At 54.0% G+C, this 10,955-nt stretch overlaps 1 protein-coding gene across 4 annotated transcripts in view; it reads left to right on the top strand.

Moving 5' to 3' along the window:
- Positions 1-10,955, top strand: part of LOC113213621 (transcription factor SOX-5-like) — a 45,249-nt gene that overhangs the window by 30,266 nt on the left and 4,028 nt on the right. The window lies entirely within an intron of this gene.

Below are 10,955 nucleotides of genomic sequence, written 5' to 3'. Positions count from 1 at the left end.
CTCTCTCTCTCTCTCTCTCTCTCCTCTGTCTAATGTATGAACGGCCCCCGTTGGCTGAACTCCGGCGCGGTGACCGCGCGGCTTACGATATTTAGGGGTTGGTCTGAGGAGGAGGAGGAGGAGGAGGAGGAGGACGAGGAGGAAGCCGACGAGAAAGGACTGCTTCGCGCGCGCGGCTTTTCTTGTGTGTACGGCAGCAGCGGTATCAAAGTGAATCGGGCGGCGGCAGCAGGACCCCGGCCGGCGGCCGCCAACCACCCCCTTCCCGCGCCCACCCCCTTCCCCCTTCACCGCCTTGTCGAAGGGTTTGATTAACTACCCTCGATCAATCACCCACCCACCACCCCTCTTAATGCCGGCACAGCGTACTCGCAGCGTGCTGTTGTGTGTCTCTTATTCGCGGTGCGCCGGGCTTTTTGGTAGAGGGGTGAGAGGGTGAGAACCACACCGAGCCAGCGCCATGAGCAACACCCCTTGACCTGTAGTGGTGATTAGCTGTATCCAATAGCTAAATGAGGGATAACTAATTATTTATAGTTTACACTTACATAGACGAATCACGAATCATTAGCTATTGCCTAGTTAGCTATTGTTTAGCTGTATAGCTAATCTATATTTTTCGTACAGCGCATTCGTGCATCCGTCCCTGTCGCAGCCATATTATGTGTGACTGGCGTGAAAAGGGAGAGAGAGAGAGAGAAAGAGAGAGAGAGAAAGAGGAGAAACTTAGCCGCTGTGCGCGGAATCACCATGAAGGGGTGGTGGTCCGGACTGTCAATAAGTCCGCATAGACGCGCTTGACAGCTTCCACTTCCGGTTCAATCCAGCCGGATAGCGTCCGCAGCTTCTTCCTCTGCTTCGTCTGGTTTTTAGAAAACTGATTGGGCCGCTTCCGAGGCTGCTTCTCTTCATCGCGACTTCTTCTTCAACTTCAACTTCAGACTGCCTGCGTCTATTATCGGTCTTTCAGGGAATCGCACAGAAATCACATGCGAGAACGAGAGTTTGAGGGCTACAGAGAAGGGTTACAGGAGGATGAGGGGGAGAGAGGAGAGAGGTAGGGAGGGAGAGAGAGAGAGAGAGAGAGAGAGAGAGAGACGGTGATAATTATGCATGACGGAGGGCGCGGCGGGGCCTCGTCTCGTCTGGAGATACTTATCTCTCCCGCGGCGTTCGATCGCGGGCGGGGCGGGGCCGGCGGGGCGGAGCGGGGCGGGCGCCGCGGTGAGGGCAGGCAGCACAACACAATCCACCTTGGCGCACACAAAGAGGGGGGCTGCGCCCGCGCGCGCTGAACAACCCCCTGCAGGCCGGACAAAGAACGGCCAAAGAATTCCGCGCCCGCCGCCGTAGGGGAGGGAGGAGGTGCGCGCTGCACTTGTTTGTTCCCAGGCCGGCGGTGGTGGATGGTGCTCGGAGCGGCACGCGCCCCTCTCTTCTCTCTCACACACTCTATCCCCCTGTCCGTTCTCTCTCTCTCTCTTTCTCTCTCTCTGTCTCTCTCTCTGTCTCAACCCCTCTCTCTGCGGTGCTCGGGCGCGCCCGCGCGCCAACCTCTTGTTTCCTCTCATTGAGCTCTCGTCGCGGTGGCGTTCTGCGGTCGCAGAGAGAGAGGGAGAGAGAGAGACAGAGAGCCGTTGGAGAAATTGGCGGCGTCCGCTTGTGCGCGCTCCGCTACGCCAAGTGGCTAGTCCAGAGCGGCCGGCTCCGCCAACGACCCGCCGGGGAGTCAAGCAGCGTGCGCTGCGGGCCGCCCCGCGGTGGCGGTAGCATGAAAAATTGAATAAAGCAAAAAAGAAAGAAAGGGGAAGAGAGAGAGAGAGAGAGAGAGAGAGAGAGAGAGAGAGAGAGAGAGAGAGAGAGAGAGAGAAGTTTTTGCGGCTTTCGTGTTGTCCACTTGATGAGAGTGCCGCGCGTCCACCGTAGGGGCTATTGATCCCCCGCGAGCGCGTGTGGGATGTGAACCAACCGCGCTACAGCATCTTAAAAACGCAATCGAGTGATGGGTTTCGAGACACTGTGCGGCGGGCAGGTCCGTGAGAAAGGGGGCGCGCTTTTATACGAAAAGAGCACCCTGTGTAGAGAAAAGTCATTTGCCATTTTGTGTGAGGAGGGGGCGGTTGGGGGACGGGGTTGGCGTTGGCAGCCATTCCAGTATTCCTCGATCGAGGCGCACATAACGTATTCTGTTAAGTCGAGTAAAGTATCCTTCTGTTAACTTATGTGTGGAACGGTGCCTCACAGCACCTTGTGTGTGTTGGACCCTGCAACGCACACTCAGCCGTCTGACATTTAATTTCACATTAAATGCATTACGATTACTTCCGGATTGCATATCTCCAACCACCGCCGGATTGTCTTGAATTACCTCAGTTACCAACGGATTACCAACGGATTACCAACGGATTACTTCTTGAATGGGTTTGTTACCTTCCGGGTTCCCCTTTTTCCCCGTCTGGTGGATTACCCAAGTCGATTCCCCCCTTTGGTATTGCCTTTGTAATAATGCATGAGCATCCCTTCCACTCCAGCAGCTGTGGCCGCCCACTCAAGGACTCCAGGCCGACCCTGCAGCTCGGTCAGCAGACGTTCTGGCAGGGCGTTGCCCCTGACGCTCGCGGTGGCTCTTATAGCAGTATATTTGAGTTTTTCACGTATCCGCGAGATGGCCCGCTCTCGTTTGGCGCTGAGCGGAATGAGACATTGTGTGTTCCACCACTGGATCTCTAGGCCTGCCTGTTCTGTCCTGTCCGTCCGTCCGTCTGTGCCCGGTCATAACCGCGGGCGCGGTCACCCTGCCGCATATGTGGTCCGCCATGTTTTATTCAGTCCGACCGCAGTGGACATACAGACTGGACACACTCACACACCATCTCCCTCTCTCCCACCTCTTTCTCCCCCCCCCCCTCCTCTCTCTCTCTCTCTCTCTCTCTCTCTGTCGCCCTATCTCTCTTTAACACCCGGATGTTGACAGCCCACGTACTTTATGAAGGACCTGGCCGAGTGTAAATAACACAACTCGTCAGTATTCACAGCTCAAAGGAGTTATGTGCACTGACCAAGGAGCGCGGGGCAAGGCGAGTAGCCTCAGCCTCTCTCGCTCCCAATGGCGACGGGTTGCATCTGGGATCCAAATCACATCAGTGAGAAGGCGCGAAAAATGTGGTCAGGTGGTCTTTCTTTGCTTGAGGCCTTGCGGCAACTTTGAGGGTACAAGGAAAACAGGGGACTGTTTCGTTGTAGTCTGGTCGATCGCCGTTTCTCAGGGTCACAGAGAGAGACTATAGAGAGGGGGGGGGGGGGCGGACAGAAATGGAATTTGAAGGGTGGAGGTGGAAATGAACGCGTACGCCCTGTAGAGTTGGGCGCCACGTCAGGCACGCAGATTGCCCTTGCAAAGGCGTCATTTCCACAATAATGCGGCAACTTTTTCGAAGCTCGGCTATGCCCTGCGCCGACGGCAGGTCGATAGCGCCAAAGCGACACATGCGAAGCAAGCAAATGTCGAGAAGATGACAACGCTGCTGTCACCTTTCTGAAACTGGCTGGGCTTTACCGATCGACCCGCCGAACTCAATGTACCTAACCGTAGGTTGTTCGACTAGGTAATTTATGAATAAAGTCCGGCAAAAAGCGTTCGGCAGACTCTTGTCTATTTTGTAACTGCGTGATCTGGAAATCTAAGAGCACGAATGTCGCCCACATGCAGGTTTGCGATTTTTTAAAATTTGCATTTCCAGTGTGGTGAAGTTATTTACTGTCTCCCCTACATTGTTAATTTCAGTGCAATGGTTACTTCAAATCAAAACACAACATGGGCATGAGGCAATCCGCGCGACTGAAAACAAGCATTGGTTTGGGGGTTCAAATAATTGCTGAGCTTAACTTGAACTTGAAATTAAATTTTAACTTTAAATGCTCAGCTCTGTCAGGAAGCGCAAGGGGAGACCGCCCGGAAGACGGCGTGAAGTGAGGCGCCTGGCGTGAGACGTGAGATGTGAGGTGGACAGGCATGCCAACCAAAATCGCGAAAACCTTTTAATTTTAGCGCGCCGCAGGCCAAGGTAGACGCACATTTAGCTCAGCTTCGCACGGTTTTAACGTGCGTCTACCTTGTATTTTTTTAAGATGAAACGGAGCGGCCTACTGGACGGTGACCCGGTCACATCCCCCAGGCTGATCGCACAAAGTAGGCCTCGACCCCGTCGGTGGGACGCGGCGTGGCGCCTTGTCGAAGGGGTATCGAACAAGTGTAGCGGGGCGGGGCGCCGAGGGCTCCGCAGGGACCGCTGGTGTGGCGGGGATGGCCCGTCCTTGGGGGATGCGTCTGGAGGGAGGGCGGGTCGGCGTGGCGAGCTCCTCATTGTGTCATGATGCGATATTAATGTGGAGTACACCAACCACCCCTTCCGCGGCCACCGCGCGCCTCTGAGTGTGTGCGAGTGTGTATGTGTGTGAATGTGCGCGCGTTCGCGTGTGTTTGTGTCGAGGGGTCCACAACTAGGTTCGAGCGCGTACACTGGCCGCCCGGAAAACTGGGAAGACCGGGAAGACCACCAGGAAGACCAAAGAAAACCGAAGAAGACCAATAAAGTCATAGGCCACAAATGAGAGAGAGAACCGAAAAATATAAGGGAAGACCGGTAAAACTTTCAGGAAGACCGAGAATTTGCGGGGAAGCCCGGAAAATACAAGGGAAGACCGATAAAATTGCGAGAAAACCACAGAAACCCTGAGGAAGCCTTTAGAAAATCTCAGAAAACCAAGATTTGGGAAAACCAAGAAAAAGTTGGGAAGACCTGGAAAACCTAAGGAAAACCTAGGAAAACCAGGAAGCCCACAACATGTGTACACCGGCAGACCGTACTTGCGGACCCCTCGGTTTGTGTGCCAGTCGTGTTGGCAAATCAGAGCTCGAATCATCCTGTTTCGTTTCATCACTGGAGGGGTGACGATCTCTTATCAGCAGGACCTATCTGCTCTTTGTCTCTCTATCCCTCTCACTCTTTTTCTCTCTCCCTCCCACTCTCTCTCTCTCGCTCGCCGTTTCTCTCTCGGGAATATAGCAAAAGCGCCAGACCCGCCGCCGCCGCCGCCCGTCCGCGGCCATGGTCCCGCCCTCACTATCAAAAGCCCATTTAGTTTGCGTCGCCTTGTTTCGAATGCGTAATCAGCTTGTTTCGGGACCAACCGGCACCTCTGGAAAGGGACGAGGGACGAGACGGACGGCGGCAGCAGGACGGGGCTCTGATTGTGCGACGGATTATTCGGGCGCGGTCCATTCTTAAGATTAAACAGCGAAATCCGTTTGAATGGGAGAACGGACGTGAAAGTGTGCGAATGAATGAATGGATGCGGATGAATAAGGAAAGTATCCCCTGCGCCGCGCGGCCAGAGACAATAATCGCGACAGAGTTTGAAATGACTTTTGTCAGGCGTCATATTGAACACGTTTAATAACGCGGCTGACGTGTGACTGCCTCACGTTTTCACTCGGCACCCGTTGGAGATAGGAAGATGGATGGCTCACACTGTCTCTCGACATAAAATGACACGGTGTAGTTGCAACATCAAACTTCCCCAGTAGGAATTTTACAATTGTTGCTGTAATACTACGAGCCGTACGAACGCATTAACTTTTTCTTTAGAGGTCCCCTGTGTGTAATAAGTTACGAGTTTTCGCGACTCCAGTATTACAAGTCGTGCAAAATTACGGTTGACGACAGTTGTATACTTTATATATGAAAAGAGTTTCAGAATTTTTAACATTCAGTACAAACTGCTGAAAAAATCGGACAGTGCGGTGCAACGTGGAGCTCCATCTGTTCTATCCACTTCTCCCGCAGGTTACACATGTCACCGTGCTGCCACTGTGCGTTAGTTCCGAGTCACATCCCCCCGCGTCTCATCCTCTCTCCCTCCCCCCTTCTCTCTCTCTCTCTCTCTCTCTCTCTCTCTCTCTCTCTCTAACACACCAAGTCCCTACCGCGTGGGCTCACACACCCTCACCAAACCCTGCTCACGACAATCTGCTGTGCGAAGATTAGCCGCGCACAAGATACAGTTATTGCCATTGCAATTATTCTCGGATCGGAAACATGTTTTTCTTTTTATCCCTTTCCTTTACATGAGACCGCTCTTTTTTAAGGAGGTGGGCGTGTCATAGGGGCGAGCTCGCGACTGTGCAAGAGAGACACACAGAGAGCGAGATCGAGTATAGCTATTAATACGCCTCTGTCATCTCCAATTCTCAGCTCTGAATGACGACCTTGTTTTAGCGAGCTAGGCCTGAAGCCTCAAGCCCGTTCCCCTAGTTTTCTTCCCCCTCCCCCACCTCCTTAATCGGAGAGGGGGCAGGGGGCAGGGGGCAGGGGGGGGGGTCGGAATGTCGCACGTTTTTACCGCATTTTTGTAGGGAGGAGCAGCAGCCGCGTTTGAAAAATGAACTGATCCCACAGAGCGGGATGTGGGGAATGCCAGGAGGTGCACTGTTACGAGTAAAACCTAGGCGAATTCAGAAAGGGGTTGTCACCATTCAAAGAATGATCAAAATTCAGAACAGTAATAACAAAACGCCGTTGTTCTTTTAAAGACTGGCGTGCAACTAGTTCTCGGACACACTTTGCGAGTGAGCTTGCCCCAGGCCGCCCGGACCCGCGGATAGTCCAGGCAGTCGGCCGGCGGCTGGGGGGACCAGGCATCAAAGAGAATTACGCCATTTCTGCCGATAGTCCCGTTGCTGTCACCGCCGCACCGCTGCGCGCGTTCTGTCTCCTCCGGCGGCGAAGAGCGGAGCGCGCGCCAGGTCCCGCGGGACGGGCCGCGGTCGGCGTGAAGGAGAAGGAGAGGGAGAACAAGAGGGGAGGAGGGGAGGGATGATTCTGCGCGGTCGCGCAAAAAGTAGATCGTAGCAAAGTCACCAAGTAACTTATTCTATGTCCCTCTGTTGCCTTTTATTTCTCTCCCTCTCTCTTTCTCTCTCTCTCTCCATCGTCGACAACGTCCTGTTCGAGGCAACCTCTTTTCCTCGTACAATGCTCAGGGCCCCCGCCCCGCTCCCCTATTCAAATCGTGCCACGGCGTGCGCAGACCACCACATGAAAGATTAAGGTCCCCGCATCTTTTGTGTCAAACGAAAATGTCTTTTGACGTGGTATGTCTCCCCTTCCTACCCCCCGCCCTTTCCCTCTACGCCCTTGCGCGGCGCGAGCACACACCGGCAATACCCTCCCACCCCCAAACCCCCGCTCATGCTCCTCCTCACCCCAGTATTCTCGTACCCCTTCTCGCAACCCCACGCAAGGAGCGGATGTTGGTACTTCTGCTTGTGTGCTCTTTTGAAGGATGGGAGGAGGAAGCGTTATGGGGATTTTCGCATTGAGGTGGTAGCATTATTGCTCGCAGGCGACGCGCGCAAAGTCGTATATAGCCGGGGCGCGGCGGGCAGATCCGCGCGCCGCACAAGAGAGAGCCTTTCGATTTCAATGCCGCAAGGGCCGCCCTCTCCGCCCTGTGCCTGCCTACTCGCGTCAAACCGACCCAAAATAGATTCTCTCTCTCTCTCTCTCTCTCTCTCTCTCTCTCTCTCTCTCTCTCTCTCTCGTGTCACACACACACGCGCAGTTTGTATATGATTCTCTAAGCGAGTACATCGTGCACTAGTGCATGCGGCAAGGAAGACTTTTGGGAAGATTGGCGGGGCAAACATGTATTAATTAGAGTGTTGGTGGAATGAGACTCGAAATAATTAAAGGCTTATTCCGCCAGTTTCTTTATTTGGAGGAATTTTTGACGACAAGCACACGCGCACTGCTCCTCCTCCGCACAAGGAGTGGCAGTGCGACGCGGTGCAGGTGCTCGCCGCCACGCGATGCGGCCGGACGCCCCCCAGTTTGCCTTTTAATTGTTGTTTAGTCGCACGGCGGCGTGTTTAAACACTCGGCGCGGTCTCGGCGCAGGTGGTGCGGGCGCCGGCAGGTAGAGGGCCAGGCGCGGTGGTGGTGGGACGGGACGCGACAAGAAGGCCCTCTCGGCCCGTCCTGCCCACCTGACAGTTTTGTGGGCAAATATTGACCACCGGTGCCGTGGCGTGGCCGGCGTGGCGGTGGCGTGGGGCGGCGCGGGGCGGGGCGCTCGCGCCGTCGCTGGCCACGGTCACGGTGCCGGCCCGGAGCGTGGTAGGGTCAGCCGCCCGCGCCCGCCTTCCCTCCTGGCAAGAATAAACATTATTCACGTTCTCTTTTGCCTGGCCCCAAAACGCATCACAATAGACCAATTTCTCTGCTTACTCTTCGCTCTCGGCCACGGTGTGACCAGATGGAAATTTTGCATATACGACGCGTCGCGTGGATAAGACGAAATTTTCAGGGACGTAGTGAAAAGAACAAAGAAAGTCTGAATGTCACACTGAAAAAGAGTCGCAAGTTTTGGGGGGAAATTTCGAATAACATTCCAGTGAATTTTCACGTAATGGATAGAAATTCAGGGAACAAAGGTGCATCACAGCTGCCATACAAGAGCGTATACAGTCAGAAGCCCATATTTCGGACGTTTTTTGAGGAAAAACGCCTGTGACATGTAGAATTTTTGAAATATGAAAAATCGCAGGGGATTCTAGAATCCTCACGTCGAGACGCACCTACCACTCTCCAAAAATATTTTTTCGCGCTAACGGTGTAGCGGTGAGGACTGTTTGAATCGTGTCCGTATTTAGGAACCAATGCGTCCTAAATTCGGACAGCTTTGAAAAATTATGAAAAGTGAAATTTTTTTGGGGGGTATAGAAACTTCATGAAAAAATTTGACCTCACCCTACCGTCCAAATTTTTTTATCTGGTATAGTTTAGTCGCCAGAGCTGCTTAAAGATCGCTTTTAGCGGGCCCTAAATTCGGACAGTAGTCACTTTTGCATGTAAAAGCCTATGTCCGAATTTAGGGCGCATTGCAAAAACGCTTCCCAAAACTAAACCGTGCGACGAAAAATCAAAAACTTGGTGTCATATTGTAGATAAAAGTACCAAGTTTCACATATGTTGTGATCAGAATAACCCGGGCTTACACTGTTCGGAGCCCCAGATTCTTGCAAGACACATTTAAAAACGCCTGTTTTAGGGGGCTGAAAATAGAAATTTCAAGAATTTCTGGAGGAAGCAATATCACTCGCACATTATTTTTTTTGGCAGAAATGGAAACTTGGTAGTCTTATCTTTCAATCAAACCCATAGAAGTTAATTTTTGTCAACGCATTGTGGATTTGGAGGCGACAATAGTGAAATACAGCACAATGTCCGGAATTAGGGTGCCGGTCCGAAATATGGGCTTCTGACTGTAGTTTCCTTGTCATATATATATACCATTTCCATCCTGCCGACAAAGCTGGAAAGAGAAGGAATTATTCGGGGAACAAGGAAACTCGACGCTCAAGCATGGCGGCTGTGATGCACCTCTGTTCCCTGAATTCCCATCCATTACGTGCAAATTCACTGGAATGTTATTCGGTGTCTCCGGGAAGCATCGACAAGAGCAGTCGCGGTCAGAGACGCGAACACGCGCCTGTGTTTGCGTGTGTGTGTGTGTGGGAGAGAGAGAGAGAGAGAGAGAGAGAGAGAGAGAAAGCGTTTCTAGTTTCTGGAATTAATGTTGACCACCGAGCTTTCTCCTTTATCGGGGGAACAGGGAGGTGGAAAGAGTGGCCGAACCGTGTCCCTTGTTACACTTGTCAGACATCGCGGGGCGTCGCAGGGTTAATCGGGGGACTGGGCTGCAGCCGGGACGGGGAGCACGGGCAGGGAAAGGGGAGCGGGAGGAGGAGGAGGAGGAGGAGGAGGAGGAAGGTGGAAGCTCGCGGGGTGGGTAGGTCGCCACGCACCGACCGCCACCACGTCCCCGAATATCAACTCACGCAGAAATAGCTCAAAATTTGAGATCGCTGCAGCCGAGTCTGAGGAGAAACGGGGTAAGAGGGAGCTGGGAAGCGGCGTGGACAGGGAGGAGGGGAAGAGGGCAGAGGGGGGGGGGGGGGGAGACCTCATTCACTAGCTCAGCATGAATGGCACAGGAACCTCCACCCTACCCTCTCCCCTCCCCTCCCATCCTCACCGTCACCGGGACCGGGGAGCACACGAAATTAACGCTCCTCCACTCCAAGTCCCCCGTGTGAACAGAGGGAACGATGCAAGTGTCGTGACAAGTGGACAGCGTAAAGGGGGGATGCTCGAGGCGCTGGGGAGCGCGCGCCATTTCCTGGACGGCAGCACTAGCCGACCGACAGCGGGGGTGTGTGAACTGGGACAGGTCGGACGGCGAAGTCAGCAGGTCCCCCGCCCCCGCACGGCGCCACAAAGGAGGCCCTCGCGCACCCGGAGGCGTTTTGTCACGACGAGCTGCCTTGGGGCCGCCGTCGCCGCGCTTTGGTCCAGCAGCACTGCCACCAAAGAGAGCATCATCAGCCCGTGGAAGAGAGTAGGAGAGAAGAAAGAATGATTCATTTGACCCCAAATTAAAGCGGGACGCTCTAGGGCGCGAGACCTCACTGGGAGAGAGGGGGGGTGAAGGGTTAACCGCGCCGGTGCCGGCGGCGTGCCGAGGGTCGGCGCACCCTCGGCTCGGGGATCGACTTGGCACAGAAATAGCACGGAAAACCTCACGCATATGAACATCGGGGAGGCGTATAAGAAAATAATGTAAGAATAAAAGAGAAGGGAGGTGATTCAAATTAAGATGTTAATGACGTATCTTAACCCCCCCCCCCTCGCTTAACAATGAATAGGCCACCGAGAGCGGGACAGTTAGAAAGAGACTGACATGGGGGAGAGAGGAAGGGAGGCAGAAGAGCGTGGTGGATGCAGTGAGAGCGAGCGAGAGAGGCAGGGGCGCTGCACGATGTGACACCGAAATACAACCAGCAATATTTTACGCCAGGCTACATCCGGTGGGGGTGGGGCACGGTTGGGGGG

The sequence above is a fragment of the Frankliniella occidentalis genome, unplaced genomic scaffold (assembly GCF_000697945.3).
Source record: "Frankliniella occidentalis isolate FOCC.00 unplaced genomic scaffold, Focc_3.1 Scaffold24, whole genome shotgun sequence".
In the NCBI taxonomy this organism is placed as follows: domain Eukaryota; kingdom Metazoa; phylum Arthropoda; class Insecta; order Thysanoptera; family Thripidae; genus Frankliniella; species Frankliniella occidentalis.
This window is presented reverse-complemented; position numbering and strand designations above follow the sequence as displayed.